This window comes from Cydia pomonella, chromosome 10 (genome assembly GCF_033807575.1).
Source record: "Cydia pomonella isolate Wapato2018A chromosome 10, ilCydPomo1, whole genome shotgun sequence".
In the NCBI taxonomy this organism is placed as follows: Eukaryota; Metazoa; Arthropoda; class Insecta; order Lepidoptera; family Tortricidae; genus Cydia; species Cydia pomonella.
Window position 1 is genome coordinate 5,607,943 of NC_084712.1, and position 12,220 is coordinate 5,620,162.

The window sequence follows — 12,220 nt, forward strand, 5'->3', positions numbered from 1 at the left end:
CTATTATCTACTACACTAAGTATAGAAATTTATTTGCGAGAGTATGTAGCAAGCCTTTCCGTAATTATTTCCCGACCGCAGGGTATTAAGGCGCCGAGACCGCGGACGTGCTCGAAGATAAATTGCACGTTTAATTAATTTAATCCACTATTGGACTATTGTTGGTCTGTTTGTCACATATATACAGTCGGCCTGAAATTATTTTCGTTTTTCGCGGTAGGGCCCGCGAAGAGATTCTCGCTTGGCAGAGAGAATCATGTCATGCTATCTGGCAACTCATGCCTTGGGGTTTTAATATATATATTTGACGGCCAGTCTGGCCTAGTGGGTAGTGACCCTGCCTATAAAGCCGATGGTCCCGGGTTGGATCCCGGTAAGGGAATTTGTATGATGAGGACGGGTATTTGTTCTTAAGTCATTGGTGTTGTCTATATATAAGTATATATTTATCTATTTAAGTATGTATATCGTCGCCTAGTACAGTCAGCGTCAAATACTTTGTAGCAGTCAAAGTGGCCAAATAGTTCGGTACACCATACTAAATATATGGTGTACCGAACTATTTGGCTACTTTGGTTGCTACAAAGTATTTGACGCTGACTGTACAAACAATGCTTAGTTTGGGGCTAGGTTAGGTTAGGTTAGAGATCAGATCGATTTGTGTAAAATCGTTCCCAATTATTTATTTATTTATACAGCGTGTATTTTTGATACGACTACATAATCAGAGGGTAGTTTGTTTAGGTTGTAATGAACACACTTTCATAGGTTTTATAAAAAATGGTCAACTTTTATTTTTCCATATAAAATAATTCAGCAAGCAATGTGTCACTACTTTGTTTTAACTCAAAATGTCGCATTTAATGACGCATCATCACAACTGTCACACACAAGTGACCATGATGTACGAAATACATTGCCGCTCGGAAAAAAAATATTGCTCTAGTAGTGAAGATTAAATAAAAAAAATCTTTCAGATTTGTTTTATAGCACTAAAACCTACGTCTAGTTTAAGTTTGAGGTAATATCAAAAATACACACTGTATATTGAGAATTTAGTACACGTACAATACTCGTACTAGGTACATACCTGAGTACAAATTAAGTACCAATTGTGTACTAAAACCTCATATAATAAAATTGCCAGACGCAATATGGGATTGCCAGAGAGCATGACGTAAAGAATCATACTGTCCTTTCTTATGCTAATATAACCCCAAAGCATGAATTGCGTTCCTAGTTTCTTTATTACATTGGTTTGCCGGACTATACTTTAGGTACAGCCGATACTTTACTAACGCTTTGCATGGATCTATAAGTTCTGGGGCAGTTTAGAACTACGATAATCAATAGCTTTAAGTCTTTAAGTCCGTACAGGCGAGTCTTTTACACCATCACAATTTGTATTTTGTGAATTTAGTATAAGTTTCGTCTATGTACATATAACGTTCGTATGTGTGTCTATGTACAGTTAGCACTGAATAGAAATTGACGGCCAACGTGGCTAATATGTATATCGTAAGACACCTTCGTTACGTAGGGGCGTGTTCCGATATATTTGACCACGTTGAACGTCACTGTCCAATAAACGCTGACTGTACAATAAGTTCTGGGTTTCAGTTGACATCTTTAATAACAGTAAACTGCAATTCAAACAAAAAGTACTGAAATTGGTAATAGATATTTAATAAAAGATCTACCATCATACTTTAAATGCATAAACATAGGCATAGTTACCTACCTACATAGTATTGTACAGTAGTGCTGTTAGTTGTTACTGTTTTTATTTTGTCTCTTTCTCTCTCATTAAACATCATTCTGATTGGCTAGCTTAGCATCTAGTGTTAGTAAATTTAATAATTGTATTTAGTACCTTAAGAGTAGTTAAGTGTAGTAATATTTCTGTTATACATGTTTTAGTGAGAGCTGTTAAGGAATGGAATGTCCTTTGTATGTATTTTGAAACCTTATCTCCTGCTCACTTATTTCTGTTTGCTTTCCAAATAAATAAAAATAAAATAAAATAAATCTCCCTTTAATATCAACAGACACTAATGATGCCATTTTTTTTTTCTTAATAAGGTCAATACGGGTAAGTGTGACATCGGGTTAAGTGTGGCTGGCCTTCACATTGGGGCCTGTTTACACATTGATCAGTGTTTATTGCAAGTTCATACATTGGGTACTTGCTACTTGCGCTTAGTGGCGTATGTTTAAACTTTTTGAATAAACGTATTTATTATTATTTATTATTAAATGTATGATCTCACAATTAACACTAATTAATGTGTAAAGAGGTCCAACGTGACTGCCAGCCAGACTTATCTGTATGCCACACTTACCCGTATTGACCTTATTAACTTGTTTTTGGCTGTGAATACAAGCTTTATAAAAATAGTTTTTTTTTGGAGATAACGGAATATACAAAAAACACCAATATGTATATATAAACTGAAAAAAATATAGGTATATACCTACAACCTGAAGACCGCGACACTGAATGACGGAGAACTGACCTAACAGGCCAATTCGAACGTACACTGATGTTACAATCATATCTAAATTATGTCATTTAGTCATCCTGCATTTCGCTCGTACTTGTCAGATGAATACAGTCATCTGACAAGTACGAGCGAGACGCATGATAACTAAAGAAGCCCTTTGATTACCAGTTCGCCGGACGATATCGGCTTGTCAGTTATTCGCAAAAGCTGACAATCGCGAATAACTGATAAGCCGATATCGTCCGGTGAACTGGTATTCAAGTGCCAATTACATCCACACTTTATCAGGCCTGATATCGGACCCGCATTCGGGCCCGAGAATGAGTAATTTTCCGTTTCACCAAATATCAACACATCGTTTACAATATTTGAATATAAAAAAAATCTGGCAAAAAATTCATTTTTAGTGCAAACTTATATCGCTGACTGGATTTTTTTTCCACAGGCATTCCATACTCATCGTGTCAATTCTAATAGCCCCAAATACAATTAGCTTGCGTTGTTTTATCACAGAGTAACCATGGCCACCTCCTGTCTCCATCATCATATCTGATCCTTGTCATCATAATATTGCATTGTCATCTGATTTACATATGTAGTTATGCAAAATTTCTGTTCAATCGGAAATCGGGAAGTAGTAGCTTCCAATATTTGACGCACACATAAGCTTGTAAAAAATTGTTCATACTCGTATGCAAAAATATCAAACATTGAACATTTCTGACCATTAGAGACAAAGTATTTTTAGGGTTCCGCAGCCAAATGGCAAAAAACGGAACCCTTATAGATTCGTCATGTCCGTCTGTCTGTCCGTTTATGTCACAGCCACTTTTTTACATTTCAAATATTGTTAACGATGTGCTGATATTCCGTGATACGAAAACGTTTATCAGGTCTGAAATCGGGACTGATTTCGTGCCCAAAATCGGGAAGTGTGGATGTAATTGGCGCTTTAATGATATCATTCTGATGTCAGTGTATGTTCGAATTGACCTGATCGTGGTCTTGCAAACTGTAATCGAGCCACATACCACAAATCCACACTAACTTAATATTAATACGTTATTATTAATACGTAACCGCTAATGTCATTGTGTAAATCCCTACTAATATAATAAATGCAATAGTGACTGTCTGTCTCGTCACGCTTAAACCGCTGAACCGATTAAGATGAAATTTGGTATGAGGATAGTTTGAAGCCGGGGAAAGGACATACGAGCGTATTACACTTATCCTGCCTTCGGACGGTTAACGATCGGTCTTTTTTCACGAAACGTTAGCACTTTGCATACAATATTTCTTGATGTAAAAAAAATATTAAACTGCCAAAATTATCAAACATTAAACATTTTTCGCAATTCGAAACAAAGTATTTTTTACGTGTCAAATATTGTTAACGATTTTCATCTATTACGTGAAACGGAAAATTTTCTTGCTCGGGGGCGACGTCGGTTTCGATGTCGGCCACGATAGTAAGGCTTGACGGCAGGATAAGTGGAATAAGCGCTTTAGGATATTGTTTGATTGATTAGTTTTTGTCAATTATCATCATAATGCAAATGCATTATACCGCAGACGAAATAGCAGGCAGAAGTTAGTTTTGCATAAGTATATGTATATAAAATACGTTGCAACTTTGATAATAATAAACTGCTAGACTTATTTTTTATAGGCATATTTATGAAAAACCATTATTTTAAAATCATGGAGTCGGTACTTAACGGTACGGCGTATTACTTTTAATCCAGGGGGTCGTGGGTTCACGGGTTCTAACCTCGGCTCGACCCAATCGGATCTTATGTGCGAAATATCATTTGTATATTTACCTATCGCTTTTCGGCGAAAGAAAACGTCTCGAGGAATCCAATAAGGCCTGTATATAATTAGTTGAAAGCCCGAATGGCAATATGTTTCTACGCCATTTGCAAAAACTAGTATCTACGCCAATTCTTGGATTAGTTGCCGAGCGGAAACCAGGCTGGCGTGAGCCGTGGCAAAAAAAGGGACAACGTAAGGAACCTGTAGCTGTGGAAAAAAATATTTTAATAAAATATTGGCACTCAAAGAAAATTTTAATTTTTCATCTCTACCCGGAAAAAAAAACATGAAACTAGACTTAAACCTACCAGCAACCAATGTTAGTAAAAAACTCAGCTTAAGGGAAGTCATACACATACATAAATGCGCATAGGTAAATGTAACTATACGCATAGCTGAATTAATTGATTTAAAATTCACAGCAATAAACTGTCACTTCACACGCAAACAGAAATCACGGCAAAGATTAATATTATTCTTTTCATTTGTTCAGTGTGGTATTTAGCGCATTTAATGTCGATTGTTATAATCGTAGTTTATATGACTGCTACATAATGAAAGACATTAAAACACAAGTGTATCTACACACATATTATAAACTTAGTGTCAGAGATAAAAATATAATTAAAAAAAAATGATTAAAATATCCTTAGAGATATCTTAGGGTCTCCAAGACTTGAATTCTTATAGAAATAATTAAAAGACATAAATTAAATTAATTAAATGAAACGGTAATGTATGTTTATCACTCTTTCATATTAGTGCGACAGAGACATGATTCGTTCGCTACGGCGCATACGATTGGCATCTTGGCTAGGCCCCCTGAACAGTAATTATGTAAGTGAGGAAGAAAACGTGTTATAATTTAGAGACAGCATGATTAGCGAGATTATAATGACAACTCTATAAGTACCTAGTACATAAATCTACTAATAAAGTGTAAGAACGTTAAGGCGCATCATCAACTATAGTTTGGCAAATCCAATTTGTCAGTAAATAAGAAGAAAAACTATACTCATCCCTTTTTTTGGTAGTACTAGACTAGCGTAAAACAAAGACAGTAAATATGATACCCTCTATCATGTTTAAAAAACGATCATATGATCACTATATACATACATGCATAACACTGTATAGCTCGCACACCGGAGCGGCGTACGGATCCGCATCTGTGTGATAACTGCGTAAAACGTCAGTAATTACGATTTATCAGAACCCCTAGTGTACATTTCTTCGATAGCGTAACGTGACGTACGCGTTTGTGTTAAGTCTCATTTTGTATGGGATTTAGAATCAGCGCGCCAAGCGGAACGTTTTGGAAATCAAAATCCTATACAAAATAAACTTAACGCAAACGCATACGTCACGTCTCGCTATCGAATAAATGTACACTAGGGGTACTGGACGTACGTCGTATAAAAACCTTGTCGTATATGTCGTGTCTATGGTAGGACGCGTGCCAATCACTGTTACTAAGTCGATTAATTAAAATACCGCGTCCGCCTTTATTGCTACAGATACTACGGATTTTGCCAGGATTTTTGAGTTTTCGCCACGCAGTAAGTATCCGTATAAAAGTAAAAACAAAAAAATACAAATCACATACTAATGTAAATTGAACCCCTGCAAACAAACTTCTGCAGCTGACTAAGGGCCAGCCCACACTAGCGTCTTTTGAGCGTCGGCGTCTAGTCGGTGCTATGGAAAATGGCGTCGCTGCGCAGTTGCGCCAACGTTGCGTCGAGCAGCAGCCAAAGCCATGGAGTTGACTAGACGTCGACGCTCGGGAGAATAAACCTCAGCGTGAAAACAACTAGTCATTTCTGTATAGAAAAATAAATCATCCGTTAATAGTAGTTTATGTGACTGCTACATAATAAAAGGCAAAATACACGAGTGTGGGTTTAAGAAAGGAATGATTTAATGCCTAATTATGTACAGTTACATACACTATTTTATCTTCACACATATTATAAGAATTAGTCTTGCGATACAGCGAGGAAATGCTGCTAGCATCTACGGCACCATGCCGCAGGGGGATAGTTTTATTTTATTTTAAGTCTATTTTTATTTATTTTTAGATCTAGGTTTTAAGTTTTGTAGTTTAGTTTTTAGTATATTTATAAATAAGTTGTATAACTTAAATAATGTAAAGTAAATATTTATTTATAAACTTTGTATGAAATATTCACTAACCCAAATTACAGCCTCCGTTGGGGCATCGTTGCCAAATCGTTGCTCTCTTGGCGGAACTCGCGGATATGTGGTGGTGTCACCAAAATATTTTTATCGCTTATTTTACTCGAAACTTTTGCTATAGTTACCTTAAAAACAACAAAACATATTCATTTTATACTTAAAACGAATTAAAAGATAAACTGTACATCTAACGGCGGTAAATGACATTTTTTTTCACGAATGTAGTTTTTTTTTTTATTCAGAGACAAACTAGAGCCGGGGGCCTATTTCCGTCATTCATAACCAAATCGATTTTGATGTAGTTATGAAGCAATAACAACATCGTCACAGATAAGAAATTTATCGTAACAAAACAGTTTATCGTAATGTTGGCCATTATTTACGGATTTTGAAGGAATCATAGAGGGTTTATGATATGTGTGTAGATAAAAAATATTAAATATCTCCGTTTGGGTAACACGATGATAAAAAGGGTATTGTTATAAAATTGTAAATGTTTCTAACAGCGAATTGGTAACAGTAGATCTATGAACTAAGTAACAACATAAATCGAATAACCAATTGGAGACTCCAATAGTAACAAAGAAGGAAATGCCTAACAATTACTTAAGAAACGCCACTTTTCCAACGCAATCTTGCCCTAATGAAGACATACGGTGGCCGCAGCAGCCTTATTCACAAAACACTAATTCCAATTCTACAAATATTGCTTGACCTTTCAACCCGTTACAACTACACGTATCTAGAGGTCACGTTTTCATTGGTTTCCAAGGATTTTGTTCCATTAAACAACCGTAAATATATAAAAAGCTATCTCATCGTAGACTTAACCTATTTATTAAAGAATTCATAGCAGTTCTAGAGGTTTTCTAGTATGCTTATTGTTTTATGCACGTTTCATCCTCTCAAGAAAACCGGGTCGGTGGAGTGGTACATAAGCATTTGTCAAGTGTTTTTGGCATGATAATTTTTTAATTTTTTTATATTTTTATTTTTCCCATATAGGTATACAAGATACACTTATGTCCGTCAATGTACATTATTGTTACTTATCATTATGTAGTAATTGACACTTATACCTATTTAGTACCTACTCTTTACGTTACAATAATATGTCACATCACAATCTTCCCACACATTTTTATCTGTTAAATAATCTGATACTTTATAGTAGGCTTTCTTAGTTAAATTGGTTTTTATAACTCTTTTAAACATATGGTATGGTAAATCTGTTATGTAACTAGGTATTTTGTTGTAAAAATGGATCGATTGTCCTACAAATGACTTCCTAACTTTTGCCAATCGTAGCCGCCGCACTGCAAGTTTTCCTTTATTTCTTGTATTATAGTTATGTATGTCACTATTTTTTGGAAGATCTTCATAATGCCTCCTGGCGTACATAATAACTTCATAAATAAAGAGCGACGGCAATGTTATAATGTTTACGTCTCTAAAAAGATTTCTTAGCGATGTAAACATTATAACATTGCCGTCGCTCTTTATTTATGAAGTTACTGCAAGCATTATGAAGATTTTCCAAAAATTAGTGACATACATAACTATAATTACATTTCAACCAACGTCAAGAAGAATTATACTAACTATCTAGACGTTTTTTCTGTGTTTTACTACGACTCCTAGATTGACAATTGAATATATGTTTTGTGGTCAATGGATTGTCAAACAAATTTTGACAACCAGAGCTACCGCTTAATGTACGGAGCTGTACAACGCCATTTACATCAGCCAGCCTAGCCAACGTGACAATCGCTATCGCTACGGCAACGAAACTGTTTGTGTCTCTCTATCACTCTTCCATATTAGTGCGACAGTGACAGTTGCGTTTCGATCGCTACGAAGCGTAAGCAATTTGTATGTTGGCTACGTGGCCAGCTGTCAAATACGAAGGATAAATTTGTCTTAAGCCCCATTTAGACAATTCAAGAACTTGCATGCGATTTTCGTTATTAAATTGCAGTATTTGGATCGACTGAATTCATTGTACTTTGTAGTAATGTATCGAATATTACCTACATGCAAGTTTTTGAACCGCCTAAATGAGGCTTTAGTCTTAAAACAACTTAGTGCCACTTACGCCATCCAAGCTAATACAACTAACTCTGAGTTTACCGCTTAAACTCGGAGTTACCAGAACAACCCAGTGTTAACAGTTAACTCCGAGTTAGTGGCTAACCCTGGATGGTGCAAATCCATGGTATTAGTTTCAAACAGTTTAAAGTTTACCAAATACTCGATATAAGTATATAAAGGTGTAATTAAAGGTAAATATTCTGAATTTGTTAGTCTATTATGTACTTAGCTATCTCTATTTTCTTAAGAGCTACCTAATTTTACGAATTATGATAGCGCCAATTAGAACGCAGTCATTCACGAAGACGTGTGTCTTGACTCGTATTGCCATGTTATTAAAGGTTAGATTTGACAAATCTGCGCGTCATCGTGAATCACGAATATAGAATATCTAATCTTAGTACAGATTACTCAGTAAACAATTAAATAGTAAAAGTATTACCCTCGCCTTCCGCTCGTTTGCGTAGGTATACTTATATTTAAATGCAAGGAATTCAACGTTATGTTAAACATGTCAGCCAAACTAGTGTTCTAGCTTTCCTTCCTTTGAATATAGAACAAATGACCAGTAATTGCTTTAAACTCAGAAGCCCGCAATCCCAAAAGCGAACATCTGAGGTACACTAATTTTCGGTAGGTTGTAAAATATACACTCCTAACTAATTGTAAGTAGGCAGGTTAGCTTTTTTTTTAATTTATTTAATATTAATGGCTTACATGTATGTACATATGTCAGGTCTCAGGTACCAATAAAATTGTCTCAATACATGATACCCATATCGGGTGTGGCATTAGGCGGGTCCACACAGAGCTAGCATACGCGCGAGGAAATTTCCTCACGCACAAACCAGCCAGTGTGGACGTGCCGCGGCCGAGGCAGCGCGCGCGTTTTCCTCGCTTGAGCTCGCACACATGACAGATGCTTCTTATAAATAAATACATTTCTCTCCATATCAATCATTCCTAATCATTTTAAATAATTTCTTCGTACGTCAAAATACTAAAAGTTTAATACAAGACGTTAGACGTGTTTAACCTTTTGAACGCCAAAAATACGGAAGGTGGAGGTAAGGAAATAAATCTCCATGTACCAAAAAGTGTCATCAAAAAACCTTAAATAGGTGGCGCTACAATACCTAGAATACTTGAACAAAAAAATCAAATCATAGACAGTGCACTTCACTCCGTCAATAGCGCCTAGGATCTTAGCTACTCTAGCGCTACTCTGGAGAGATTTGGAACTATTATTTATAGCTAACAGCTGGACACTTTTGCAACAGTTCTACCATAAGAGATGGCACTCCTCTTAATTCCACACTCCATAGCCAAAAACACCTAAAGGCGTCGTTACAAGTCGTGCCCACAGCGCCAAGGACAGCTATAGGTATTATGGCGGACGCTGTCAAAGTAACCTTCACACTTTCCAGTAAAGATTACATTAGCTCCCTTGCGCCCGAGAGCTTGGTGTTTGAGTGGTGACGTTTGTCTTTATGATATAAAGCGTTCAAAGGGTTAAGAGAAATGTTTTACAAAAACAATACCCATATATTTATGTATATTTCTTGTCCCACAGACCCCAGACTTTTAAACTGGTATACCTAATACATATGTTTAAACACAAACTCCACCGTTTTATTGCTAAGTTGTTAAGTACCTAAGGGTGCCTAGCCAAGATGACTATCATACATCGACAAACGCCAAATGAAAAGAAAAAATGCAACGCGCATGTAACTCCTCTAGAGTTGCAGGCGTACATAGGCTACGGAGACTGCTTACCATCAGGCGGGCCGTATGCTTGTTTGCCACCGACGTAGTATTTAAAAAAAAGCCCAGCCGGTGCAAGAATTAAGTAAACGTCATAATTTCATAGAATTTTGACGTTTAAAATAGCACTTGCTCTGTCTGGGCTGCCAAAATCGCTGCCAACTTATCTTTTTGATTGGTCTGACTCTAGTTTTCTATTTTCAAAAATGTCAGTGACATTTCTTTGCGTTAACTTTTAAAAAGTACATGTCGGCCTGCGATACGATTTTAAACCACCGTTCATAAGATCAACTAAGGAGGGAAATTCTCAAATAAAATAACATCAGATATATTTCAGAGGTCAACACAAAAAAAGGTTTCGTATCTCTGTCCCAGCCTGTGCAAGTCTTGACTTTAATACCCTGCACAAGCCACTATCGACGACAATTGTCATTTTCATTACACCCATCGATTTTATATCAATGTTCAATTAAATACGACCCACAAACGTTAGATTGCTCCCTCGAAGTGGACAAGATAATGGGAATTCCTTCACCCGACCTGTGACACACTTCCCGTGACGGATTGCTTCGGTTTTTCTTTAATTAAACCTGTCTTTACCTATCTCAGGGATAGAAAACTAATGCCATGCGGAAAATAATTCGGGCATGCCTAATTATCTTGGTGTTCATTTAAATATTAAGACAATATTTGATAGCACATCATGATGAAATTTTTTAAAGAGAAAATATCATTGTCACTAACCACACACATTGTTGCCGTCTCTGGCTATTTTAATTGTAATTGACTTGGTAATACGTATTTAATAACTATTAAAAACGTTTTAAGTTCCTACAGTCAGATGCAGGAAAGATGACCCCCCCTCCTAACCCCCGCCCTGCATACAATCAGTCTATGCAGATAACCTCTCTCTGTAGCTGACTGTACCGTATTAGAATATCCATATATACGTTTGCTTTAAATTTGTAATCACACAATAAAGTCAATAAAGACGTAAATAATACAAAAAGTTCATGCACCATAGACAATCACATTAAAATACTCACCCTATTTAAAAATCACTGAAAACAAACTAAACCAAAACAAAAACACTCAAACAAAACTTTAAAAATCGAACAGACACTATAAGAAGCAACCCGGCTCCTCGAACACGACACTTTTCACTTTAAAAAGTTACGGCCGGCAACTTGTCTGGCAGCGATTAATTTAAATTAGTTCGAAATTCGAATAGAGCGGCGAAACGACCCCAGCGTGCGCTCGGGTTAGAGTTTCAGCGGGACTGAAGGGCGGTTTGAATGAAGAACACGGTCATGCGCGCTCGACGCCTGAATGAATCTTTTCCAACGGACTTTTCACACTTTCACCGAATACATTTTGTCTACCCGCCTGAGGGTCGTAAAGGGCGCGATATAAAATTCTGCAGCGGCGTTAGCCGCTACAATCTAATAACGACTACCTTCCCTTTCCTAATGTTTCGCTCGTTTGCGATGAAAAATGTTAAACAATCCGCTCGGGCGCGCTTTTTTTGAGTCTGCGTTGCCCAGTGTAATCAAATTTTTTTTAGAAATAAATAGCAAAAAAGAGTTCTCGTTGAATTTATTTATTTCGCAAATGCATCATTTTACGTAATCGCCCATAAGTAATTAATACCGTGTCATATTAAAACGATGCAAAATTTTATTTGCACTTTTTGTCTGTTTGTTAGACATAGATTTAATCTTGGATGTAAGCCACTTCCCTCTTCTTTCACTCCTTGTGCCCTACTCATCCAGTCCCAACCTACGTCTCGTCAGTTTTCATCCACCTAGCGCTGTGTGGTCAACCTCAGCCTCGGGTGTCCGCTC

General features: G+C 36.6%; 1 protein-coding gene across 1 annotated transcript in view; it reads right to left on the reverse strand.

Annotated features, from left to right (window-relative positions):
- The window catches only part of LOC133521894 (uncharacterized), a 243,842-nt gene extending 231,924 nt beyond the window's left edge, over positions 1 to 11,918 (reverse strand). Inside the window, exon 1 of the mRNA XM_061857009.1 lies at positions 11,423 to 11,918. The gene's annotated coding sequence lies outside the window, so the exon portion shown is untranslated. The remainder of the gene's footprint in view (positions 1 to 11,422) is intronic.
- Between the last annotated feature and the right edge of the window lie 302 nt (positions 11,919 to 12,220).